Here is a 12,050-nt window from a genome sequence, read left to right on the forward strand (position 1 = left end):
AGGCTTATAAGAAGTGGAAGGCTGGAGGGTAGCTCTAGACTGGTCTAACTGTTGACTTGACTATTCAGGAACCGTGGTGGTCTGAACTACAGTGGTTGAGAATAGCCAAACTGGCAGGCCAATTGTCAGTCCTAGAAGCGACAATGTGGCCATGTGGGGCGCACCAACTTCTCCCCAAGAGGAGAAAGGGCTAGGGGTCCCATCATGTGGAATCCCTTGGTTGGTGTGTTCCATGTTCTCAACCTAAAGATCAACGTAGGAATAAGGGGTGATTATGTTTCGTTTAGAATGAATTTTATATGACGACGCTTTAGACACAACTTGCTTTTTCACTTTTTAAGAGTCGAGAAAAAGCTAAAGATGACTCTAGTCTCCTTCGATGTATTAACGAGCCCGAAGTGACAAATGCTCGGATGGACTTTTTCAGTTATAGAGTTTGAAAAAGGCCAAAAGAAACTACTCTGGAGTTCTAGGCAGAGGGTGTGCCAAACCTTTCGCGAAACAACAAAATACGTTTTACGGTACGAGTGGTCGATCTTCGTGAATGCTGTGTTCACTGCATCGCGATCAGTAGGGCGGCCGACATGGCTTCCTATGGATAAAGGCTTTGTTCCTATAGGGGTCCCCCAATATACGCGACGGTACGCTGGGGCACAAGTCCGTATTAGTGCTATCGTCCCTCAGGAGGAATCACCCACCTTCGTAGGGATCGACAGTCACTATGTTTAACGACGCCGCTTCACGTCTCTACCTAGACCTCTACTGTGTTTCGTTATGTTTCAAAGCGTTGTTAGGTAAATTCAGTTCGTTTTAGGTTGATCTTGCTTATCAGTTTGCCTTTATGGATCACCATGTGATGTATGATACAACTCCTAAATGCAGTCTAAGAATGATAAGCAAGCTTTTTCAATTCTTTCAACTTATGAAAATCTTAACTACTGAAGGAAAAGAAAGACATCATCTTTTCAAACAGATCATAGAGCACACACTGATGCACTTTCCTAAATCGACATGCAAACTGTCAAAATGCACATGCACAATGCAAGTATTTCTTTTCTTCTTTCTTAATGTTGATGTATTAAAAAAAGAAAGCTGTTGTATAATTTTGAATTCAATTTCAAGCGAAAGCAAACAAGTTTTTGTCCAATAATCAAAAGAACACCTTAAGATTCACTCGTTTCAACACAAGAAATACTGAAATTCGAACCATATAACGAAAGCAAATGTTCAAGCAGCTATGAACAACAATAAACTAGCTCTTAGAATCACAACGACACTTTATCACAGGTCTAGATCCAAGAGGTCATAGCAAGACTAGTTCACTTTCGCTACGGGAAACTGTGAATGAAAGCAAGAAATACAATAAGAACAATCACGGTTTCTTCATACAACTGAGGCTGAATGAACGAAAAGAAAGGTAGTTTCAGCTGGGTAAACAGGTTGACAACAGGCTGCAAAAACAATATTGAAAACTGGGCAACAGACAGTGGGGAATCCCAATTGCACAAGGCAAAACTGGATCAGCGCAGGTGCTGCACTGTCAATCTGACATGCAGCGCAGGTAGCCCCTTCGGGACCTGCATTGCAGCGCAGGTAGCCTTTGCTGCAGCTGCACTGAAGAGACAAGTCTCGTCTCTCTCAGATTCCGGGTCACAGTTTGCTCAAAAATCAATGGTTTTTGGCCAAATCAGAGGCTATCAGTCAAGTATACACTAGAGGATGATTAAAGGAAGATGAACACTATCACAAAGAGCTAAAAAGAGTCCTTGTGGATCAGCTCTTCAAATCATAAACATGCCCAGCACTGAGCTAGAGTAGCTGACTTCTACTTCGCATTCGAAGGATTTGAATGCAGTTCGATTCGGTACTCCCTTTGTTTAGGAAACGAATAGCAAGAAACACAAGCTACCAACAAGACACGATCCCCAGCGGAGTCGCCAGTCTGTTGTGGGGAAAATTATCCAACACGGAATGACCCTATCCCACTCTAAGGGTGATAGTTCCTTAGCAACAGCTGAAGCAAAGCTATCTAAAGTTACTTCTTTATGACATGCAAGAGATGAAAGGAAGAGATCCACTTACCGATGTCTTGCGCAAATGGTCGATCCAATCTCCTCTATTTGCCGCTCGCTCCCAGCTCCAAGTCTTCTCACGGGCCCAGCTACACGAGATCCTGTGAACAAGACAAGAAAAGGAAACTACAAGAAGCATGCATTCATAATTGATTCAAGGATTAGCATAAATCAAATACGCAAGTAAGACAATACACCATTGAAACACATGCGAATAGAAGAACCTCAAATGCTTTATTAATATAAGGAAGCAAGGTTCAGGCGGTGATACAACCGTGAGAGGTCCAATCCAGCATCACCTTCCCGACGGAAAGAAATCTCCTCTTCACCTCCCTCAAGCAATCACCCAATACTCTCAACTGTAAACTAACAGCAATTCTTTACACAAAATTCCGGCCTCTAGATCCCATGGGATGAGATCCTTATATAGAGTTTTGGAGTGAAGATAAGTCAACTTGATTTGTGACTTGTTGTCCTCTTCAACTTCAGTTGTTCTTCAGTCCTTGAGTCCACTCGGAGTTTCTACCTTCCACTTGGAGTTTTAGAAGCTCTTAACTCATCATTAGGAGAATCTTCTGATCCAAGTGTCATTTTGGAAGCTTCCTGGGCACTGGCACATTGAGAAAAGATTCCTCCACATGTCAAAGTACGCCCAGCGCAAGTAGCCTTTGTTGCACTTGCTATGCAGCGCATGTAGCCTTTGTTGCACTTCCTATGCAGCGCAGGTACACCATAGAGCTTTTGACATTCAGCGCAGATGCTTAGTGGAGCAGCTGATTTGATCCAAAATTGACCTGTTTTTGAGTGTTTTTCAGTGGAGAACTGATTTGTAGTGCTGTGGTTTGCTGACCTCATTCCTCTAAGGGTAAGAACAACATGTTTAAGGACTTTGGATCCCTCAGATTATTGACATTTCATGCTCTATGCTGTAAGGCACAAAAATGTCTATAACAGTTGCCCCCTAAAGTATGAGGTCGTTTATCGGGTGAAATTCTTTATTAGGAGGATCCGAAGTTCATTCAATCGTCGGGAGGTGACCTGTAACAAAATACAATACAATACATTATCTTTTCATACTTTCTTTTCATGATCTAGCTGATGCGGGCATTTCCCATGCTCAGATTTATAAATACATTTGTTGTACATAAACAGACGATCGTCTGATAATAGACTAATAATTCTCTGCTTTTAATTATCATCCTTTTAGTAGGATGATCATCTGCTGCACATGTCTATGTTTTTATCTCCTGAATATATATCGCAGCCCGGATGGATGAAACTAGATCCGGGGTCTTCAAACTTGTCCAACCTTCACTCTAGTACAAGTCGATCCATGTGAGAATTTCTTGATGTCGAACATGGAAAGACATCGCTTGATTACCAGTCAATAATGTAAACTGTTAACAAGCGCGAGAGGAATCACCGATAATGATGATGACCCTCAAGGTACTGAGGTACTGCAGCACAATTCACATGGCGTGAACATAGGATCTGACGTCGAACACCACGCAAAGTCTCCCGGTCGAAGGTCATTAATGTATACCTATCGCCGGAAGTGAGAAACTCGCCATTGAGGCATGCAAGCTTCAAAGTACTGAGGGGGTGTTCCTAGGTCAACTTCTTGGATAGTGAGCTGATGTCGACAAGAAGCGATCCGTCAAAGGAGGGCCTTAATGAATCCCACATCAGTGACACGGAACGGAGCTAGTGATGATGGTGAAAACGATCTGTGAAATATGATTCAGGGTGGCGGTCATGGAAGGATGAAAGATGATGTACGGTAGTGGATGGGACCCGGTTGACACTTTCTGAATGACATCTCTTAAACATATAACGACACTGATGTGATGGATCGGTAGCATTACCCCATGTATGGATGGTATGGCGAGACCCTGGTGAAGGGACCGGTGAATGATAATAACCCAACCCGATATTTACAGAGGCAAAAGTATCATGTTCAAGAGCGACTTGCTACCATTAAGCTTTGAGGTTCTCCCAATTTTTCCCCAGTCATTTCTGACTAGTACATCTTTATTTTTGTCAAGCTTGAGGAGGATAACATATGCTTGTTCTATAACCTGCCCTTCGGGCAAGCCCATCGCTATGTTTTAACGAGCTTAATGATAGGGAAACTCGTTCTCGTCTAAAGACAAGTTTGTCGCTATCTAATATTTTTAACGAGCCCAGCGACAAAGACAACTCGGTCCTTTTCATCTTTAGAGAGTCTGAAAAGGGTACATAAAGTGGACTCCAGGGGTCCTTTTTCGTCATCTAATCCCTTAAGTCCGAAAAAGTATAAAACGATACAGAAGGGATGAATGTTCGATATCTTTATCGAGCCGAACTAGACAAGCGCTCGATCTTTTTGTGCAATAATCCCTCAGGTCCAAAAAGATTAAAATCTAGAGGAGGGATAGCTCTTCCGGTCCTTTTAACGATCTGGAAGGCCAAAACTCGGCAAACTTTTCATATTTTACGAGTCAGTGAAAAGAGCTCAAAGAAGACTCGTATTTTGAGGAACGAGTGATAAACAGCGATAGCAGCAGATTCCAGGTACAGGTTGGAATTTTCCAATCATGGCAGTGTCACAAGGATGGCTAAGTGGAATCACTCTTCGCAACTGTTCCTCAAAATAGGTAAACAATCAAGTGGATGTGAATGATCGGCCAAATGAAAAGTGGAGGTGACGGTGCACAAACACGACCAAGGCTTTTACGGCTGATGAATTTACGGTCTCAAATGGTTATTTACCGGTTAATTTTTCTTAATGAGCTTGAACTCTGGGGGAAGCTTGCTCACATGTGCATTTATTTTTTAACGAGCATGAACTCTTGCTAAGACTGCTCAGTTTTGCTTTTATTTTTTAACGAGCATGAACTTTGCCAAAACTGCTCGTGTTTGCGTTTATTTTTTAACGAGCATGAACTTTGCCAAAACTACTCGTTTTTACCAGTCATAAAGTAGGAAGGTCTCATGGAAGATCGCTATTTTTTAAAGAGCTTCATCTCCCTACGTATTTCTCCATATCCTCTCTTTGTGCAAGCTGGGTATCGGCCTATCCTACGGGTTAGAGGGGTTAGTCCTACCTAAAACTAAAAAGCCGCTCGTGCTTGCATTCCAAGAGGTTTGCATGCCCTAGGTGTAAGTCTAATTTCAAGGTCGCCCCTACTTGTCCGTCGAAAACCCTGGTTTTCAATGGGTGAGGATTACCTCTTTCAGGTTATCCAAAGATCGTTCTGCTAATCCTTTCAAACAGAAACTTTCTTCGGCGATGTCTATCATTAGGTTACACAAAGATGGTTACAATTTGTTGCAGCAATAGAATCTCTTTCTTTGGAGGCTGCCCCTACTTATCCTTTAAAACATTTGTTTTAATGGGTGAGGCTTGCCTTTTCCCAAAGATGGTTACTACTTGCGGCCGCAAACGGATCCCCTTCTTTGGCAGAGCCTACTTATTTAGACAACTGTGAAGGACGGCGCTTCCGCCACACACATAACTTTAACAAAAGAATATTTTTCCAGAACAACCCCATTCCTAACTGCCCCTTCCTCTGCATGAGAGCTCTTGCCAGCTCTTCTATTTTACGAAGATGAAGGAGGGGACGGGGTACGTACTAGTAATATTCTCCCGTGGAAATTCTACTTTACACCCAAGGTTTTTTCTGCCTCCAGAGCAGACCAGGACGCATGCCCCCTGGGTTCCGCCCCTTCTTTCCCGAATCACTCGTACTCATCAGAAAGAAGAACCAGAGGTAGAGACCTTTCTTGATCGAATAGACCATTCAGGATAGGCATGTGACTATTTGCGATGCGTGATCCCGGAAGTGAAAGTTGATCTACGAGCTTGACCATTCTTCCTTCGTATGGAAAACACATTATTCGAAAGAGTGAGGAGACTATTGCTTCCATGCAATATATGTAGTCTTGTCCAAGGATTAGGTTATAATCCAAGGGTCCTTGGACGACCATCAAATTCATCTTGACAGCCTTCCCTTTCAAGATAATAGGCACATTAGGTAGAATCCCTAATGGTCGACTGGTTCCTTTGTCAAAACCCGAGAGATTTCTTATCTCAGGCAAAAGCGCTGGGCAACCCAGTGCTTTCCAAGCAATAGAGGACAGGATACTCACAGACGCCCCTTCATCAATGATAGTTCCAGCCATCTCCATTTTGTATATTTGGACTATAATTCTAAATGGGATACTGGCTGGTAACCGGGGTCTGCCTAGTTGGTTCCAATCAAAGGACACAACCAGGTTGCTTGGTGGTGGGACCGAATATACAGCCGGGTATGATCCTGACGATGCTCCTTCCTGCGATAAAGGAGTGGGCACATTGCCCTGATGTTCATCAGAATCGGTGTTGATGAAACGAATCTGGACGGTGTTATCCTTACTCTCTTCGGTAGGGGTGTCAGTTGAAGATGAATCCTCAGTGACTGTGGTATTTGAAGATGAAACTTCTGAAGGGAGAACCGGGTCAACTGCCGTTTCGACCTTTAGACTTTCGTTCGGTCCAGATTCAGTAGGTTCATTTTCAGTGACTGACACTTCAGCTGGCCGTATGAGCGGGGCAGCTGTATTTTCGACCAACGAAGGACTTGGAGCGAGTTTTTGATATCCAGGAGGAAGTAGCAACGGTGCAACCGGTTGATCTTCCAAAACTCTCTTTGCTTCATCTAAAAAGGGACAACGGCGGAGGTTGTGATTGCCTTCACACGGTTCGCAGGGGAATCTCATTCCCCTTTGTCGTCTAGGACCTTCACTTTCGTTGGTCGACGGTAAGCATTCCACCTGGTTGTCAGAGGTTGACGCTTCCGAACTGTGCAAACGAGGGGACCAGTCCCTTAGTATCCGGGGAATACTGGGACAATCGCGGTGGAGGTGGTCCTCTCTACATATGACACATGGTGATTTGGGCCCAGTCCGTGCTATGTGTGGATTTTTGTTAGATGCCTTTTGTTTGCCCCCAGCCGCCTTTGGCTCCTTCTGCTTCTTTTCTTTCTTCTTCTTTTCCTTCTTCTTTTCTATGGGAGCTCCGCTTTCGGCGGCTTGACCTTTCGAAGAAGAAGGATCAGAGGAAGGCTTATAAGAAGTGGAAGGCTGGAGGGTAGCTCTAGACTGGTCTAACTGTTGACTCGACTGTTCAGAAACCGTGGTGGTCTGAACTACAGTGGTTGAGAATAGCCAAACTGGCAGGCCAATTGTCAGTCCTGGAAGCGACAATGTGGCCATGTGGGGCGCACCAACTTCTCCCCAAGAGGAGAAAGGGCTAGGGGTCCCATCATGTGGAATCCCTTGGTTGGTTTGTTCCATGTTCTCAACCTAAAGATCAACGTAGGAATAAGGGGTGATTATGTTCCGTTTAGAATGAATTTTATATGACGACGCTTTAGACACAACTTGCTTTTTCACTTTTTAAGAGTCGAGAAAAAGCTAAATATGACTCTAGTCTCCTTCGATGTATTAACGAGCCCGAAGTGACAAATGCTCGGATGGACTTTTTCAGTTATAGAGTTTGAAAAAGGCCAAAAGAAACTACTCTAGAGTTCTAGGCAGAGGGTGTGCCAAACCTTTCGCGAAACCACAGAATACATTTTACGGTACGAGTGGTCGATCTTTGTGAATGCTGTGTTCACTGCATCGCGATCAGTAGGGCGGCCGACATGGCTTCCTATGGATAAAGGCTTTGTTCCTATAGGGGTCCCCCAATATACGCGACGGTACGCGGGGGCACAAGTCCGTATTAGTGCTATCGTCCCTCAGGAGGAATCACCCACCTTCGTAGAGCTCGACAGTCACTATGTTTAACGATGCTAGTTCACATCTCTACCTAGACCTCTACTTTGTTTCGTTATGTTTCAAAGCGTTTTTAGGTAAATTCAGTTCGTTTTAGGTTGATCTTGCTTATCAGTTTGCCTTTATGGATCACCACGTGATGTATGATACAACTCCTAAATGCAGTCTAAGAATGATAAGCAAGCTTTTTCAATTCTTTCAACTTATGAAAATCTTAACTACTGAAGGAAAAGAAAGACATCATCTTTTCAAACAGATCATAGAGCACACACTGATGCACTTTCCTAAATCGACATGCAAACTGTCAAAATGCACATGCACAATGCAAGTATTTCTTTTCTTCTTTCTTAATGTTGATGTATTACAAAAAGAAAGCTGTTGTATAATTTCAAATTCAATTTCAAGCGAAAGCAAACAAGTTTTTGTCCAATAATCAAAAGAACACCTTAAGATTCACTCGTTTCAACACAAGAAATACTGAAATTCGAACCATATAACGAAAGAAAACGTTCAAGCAGCTATGAACAGCAATAAACTAGCTCTTAGAATCACAACGACACTTTATCACAGGTCTAGATCCAAGAGGTCATAGCAAGACTAGTTCACTTTCGCTACGGGAAACTGTGAATGAAAGCAAGAAATACAATAAGACCAATCACGGTTTCTTCATACAACTGAGGCGGAATGAAGGCAAAGAAAGGTAGTTTCAGCTGGGTATACAGGTTGACAACAGGCTGCAAAAACAATATTGAAAACTGGGCAACAGACAGTGGGGAATCCGAGTTTCACAAGGCAAAACTGGATCAGCGCAGGTGCTGCACTGTCAATCTGACATGCAGCGCAGGTAGCCCCTTTGGGACCTGCGTTGCAGCGCAGGTAGCCTTTGCTGCAGCTGCACTGAAGAGACAAGTCTCATCTCTCTCAAATTCCGGGTCACAGTTTGCTCAAAAATAAATGGTTTTTGGCCAAATCAGAGGCTATCAGTCAAGTATACACTAGAGGATGATTAAAGGAAGATTAACACTATCACAAAGAGCTAAAAAGAGTCCTTGTGGATCAGCTCTTCAAATCATAAACATGCCCAGCACTGAGCTAGAGTAGCTGCCTTCTACTTCGCATTCGAAGGATTCGAATGCAGTTCGATTCGGTACTCCCTTTGTTCAGGAAACGAATAGCAAGAAACACAAGCTACCAACAAGACACGATACCCAGCGGAGTCGCCAGTCTGTTGTGGGGAAAAGTATCCAACACGGAATGACCCTATCCCACTCTAAGGGTGATAGTTCCTTAGCAACAGCTGAAGCAAATCTATCTAAAGTTACTTCTTTATGACATGCAAGAGATGAAAGGAAGAGATCCACTTACCGATGTCTTGCGCAAATGGTCGATCCAATATCCTCTATTTTCCGCTCGCTCCCAGCTCCAAGTCTTCTCACGGACCCAGCTACACGAGATCCTGCGAACAAGACAAGAAAAGGAAACTACAAGAAGGATGCATTCATAATTGATTCAAGGATTAGCATAAATCAAATACGCAAGTAAGACAATACACCATTGAAACACATGCGAATAGAAGAACCTCAAATGCTTTATTAATATAAGGAAGCAAGGTTCAGGCGGTGATACAACCGTGAGAGGTCCAATCCAGCATCACCTTCCCGACGGAAAGAAATCTCCTCTTCACCTCCCTCAAGCAATCACCCAATACTCTCAACTGTAAACCAACAGCAATTCTTTACACAAAATTCCGGCCTCTAGATCCCATGGGATGAGATCCTTATATAGAGTTTTGGAGTGAAGATAAGTCAGCTTGATGTCTGACTTGTTGTCCTCTTCAACTCCAGTTGTTCTTCAGTCCTTGAGTCCACTCGGAGTTTCTACCTTCCACTTGGAGCTTTAGAAGCTCTTAACTCATCATTAGGCGAATCTTCTGATCCAAGTGTCATTTTGGAAGCTTCCTAGGCACTGGCACATTGAGAAAAGATTCCTCCACATGTCAAAGTACGCCCAGCCCGGGTAGCCTTTGTTGCACTTGCTATGCAGCGCAGGTACACCATAGAGCTTTTGACATTCAGCGCAGATGCTTAGTGGAGCAGCTGCTTTGATCCAAAATTGACCTGTTTTTGAGTGTTTTTCAGTGGAGAACTGATCTGTAGTGCTGTGGTTTGCTGACCTTGTTCCTCTAAGGGTAAGAACAACATTTTTAGGGACTTTGGATCCCTCAGATTATTGACATTTCATGCTCTATGCTGTAAGGCACAAAAATTTCTATAACAGTGGGGGAATTATATGATTGCCCCCATGCTCTATAGGAATAGAAGAGAACTCTCATGAACAGCCTGGATGGGAGGGTCACTCTTCGATTCATGAGAATTTGAGGAGATGAGAAGAACATGAGTAGTATGATCAACTCTCTCTTCCAGAACAGAGTGACCAACTGGTGGTGAAACCAAGTCGACACTCTTTTCAACCAACGGTTGGTCGGGAATAGACACAAAAGAGTCTCGCTCAGGAACAGTAAGATGAAAAAGAGATGAACCCAAGTCAATCTCTTTACCAACCAAGAGAGGGTTAGAATAAAGCCTTTGATAACCAACAAGGAATTGGGGTTGAGGATCTGTAAGCTTTTCCAAAAATTTTGAAGCTTCATCCATAAGAGGACATTTAAGGTGAAGAAGATGCTCTCCTTCACATAGCCTACACGGGAATCTAACCATCCCTTTCTTCTTACCATCGCTAGCCGAGGGTGTAGCATCGAAATGATCTGCAGAGGTTGATGGGGATGATCGATCTAGATTTTGAGACCATGCCTCTAAGACTCTAAGAATGCCAGGACAGTCTCAGAGGAGATAGTCACCATTACACATCTTGCAAGGGAATCTGACCTTTCATGGAGGATCATAAGGTTTGCATATAGGAGGTGCATTTGGAGTAACAATCGCACGGTTGGCCGCTTGCTTAGCTGACTTCTTCTTCTTCATCTTCTTCATCGTCTTCTTAGCCTCCTGGTTACTAGATTTGAAACATTCACTAGGAGAAGTAGAAAAGGAAGGTGAAGGAATAGGGGAAGAAGGAGAGGGGTCAACCATAGAATCATTGTGATGTGGTTCAAATGAAGGATACAATAGGGTAGGAGTTGAGACACATGGGATCACTGAGGTCAAAAATAACTAGACAAGTAAACGAATAGTTAACCCAGGGAGGGAAAACACTGCCATATAAGGACCACCATCATTTCCAAAAGAAGGAAGAGGACCAGGATTTCCTTCTGTGGACTCTGGAAATGTTGCCATTGGAATCAACTCTAAAGAACCACAAAGGAAGATAACTTTTACCAGGAATATTTCATGGGAAGTTAATTTTATGACACTGAAACAAAACTTTGCCTTTTCATACTTTAAGAGCCGAGAAAAGGAGGAAGGGTGACTTTATCACTTCTGATTGGAAACGAGCTCAAAAGGACAAGTGCTCAAATGATCTTTTAAATTTAGTGAGTCAAAAAGATCAAATGACTGCTCTGGAACTCTAGGAAAAAGGTTTACCAGAGAAATCATAAAGCTACATATACACCTTGGTACTCAAATGAAATAGAAATGACCAAGGACTTCCCGTACGACAGATAATCTTCCTGAATTTTGTTTTTAATGCCTTACGATTCGTAAGCTAGCAGACTCAGCTTCCTATGGATAATAGGATTGCAACCTAGTGGGGTCTCCCACCATATATGCAATGGTACAGGGAGCACAAGTCCATACTAATACTTATAGAATCACAAAAGGAGGAATCACCCAACCTTAGTGAAAGAAACAACCACTAGGTTTAAAGACGCCAAAGCACATCTCTAGCCTAGACCTCTAGATATATGAGCATTATGTTTCAATGCTTCCTTAGGTTAATTCAATAAATTTTAATGATTGATCTTGAATTACATTTCAACTGCAAGGCCCTACCACAGTCATCTGACAGAAACTCCTACATGAAGCTATATGAGAAAAGAAACCGTTTCTTTTCAATGAACAACTAACTAAAGAAAAGTGAGAGGTTCATTTCAAAGCAATCAAAGAAATAAGCAAGAAAACGCAAGAATGGTACTTTTCATTATTTCACAAGCAAACCAATCAAGAGGAAAGAGAAATTCTTCTATCTTTCACTAACTTGCAAGCAATCTAATTAAGAAAA

Source organism: Pinus tabuliformis, chromosome 9 (assembly GCF_031772625.1).
Source record: "Pinus tabuliformis cultivar Carrire ecotype Pingquan chromosome 9, CPIR1, whole genome shotgun sequence".
In the NCBI taxonomy this organism is placed as follows: Eukaryota; Viridiplantae; Streptophyta; class Pinopsida; order Pinales; family Pinaceae; genus Pinus; species Pinus tabuliformis.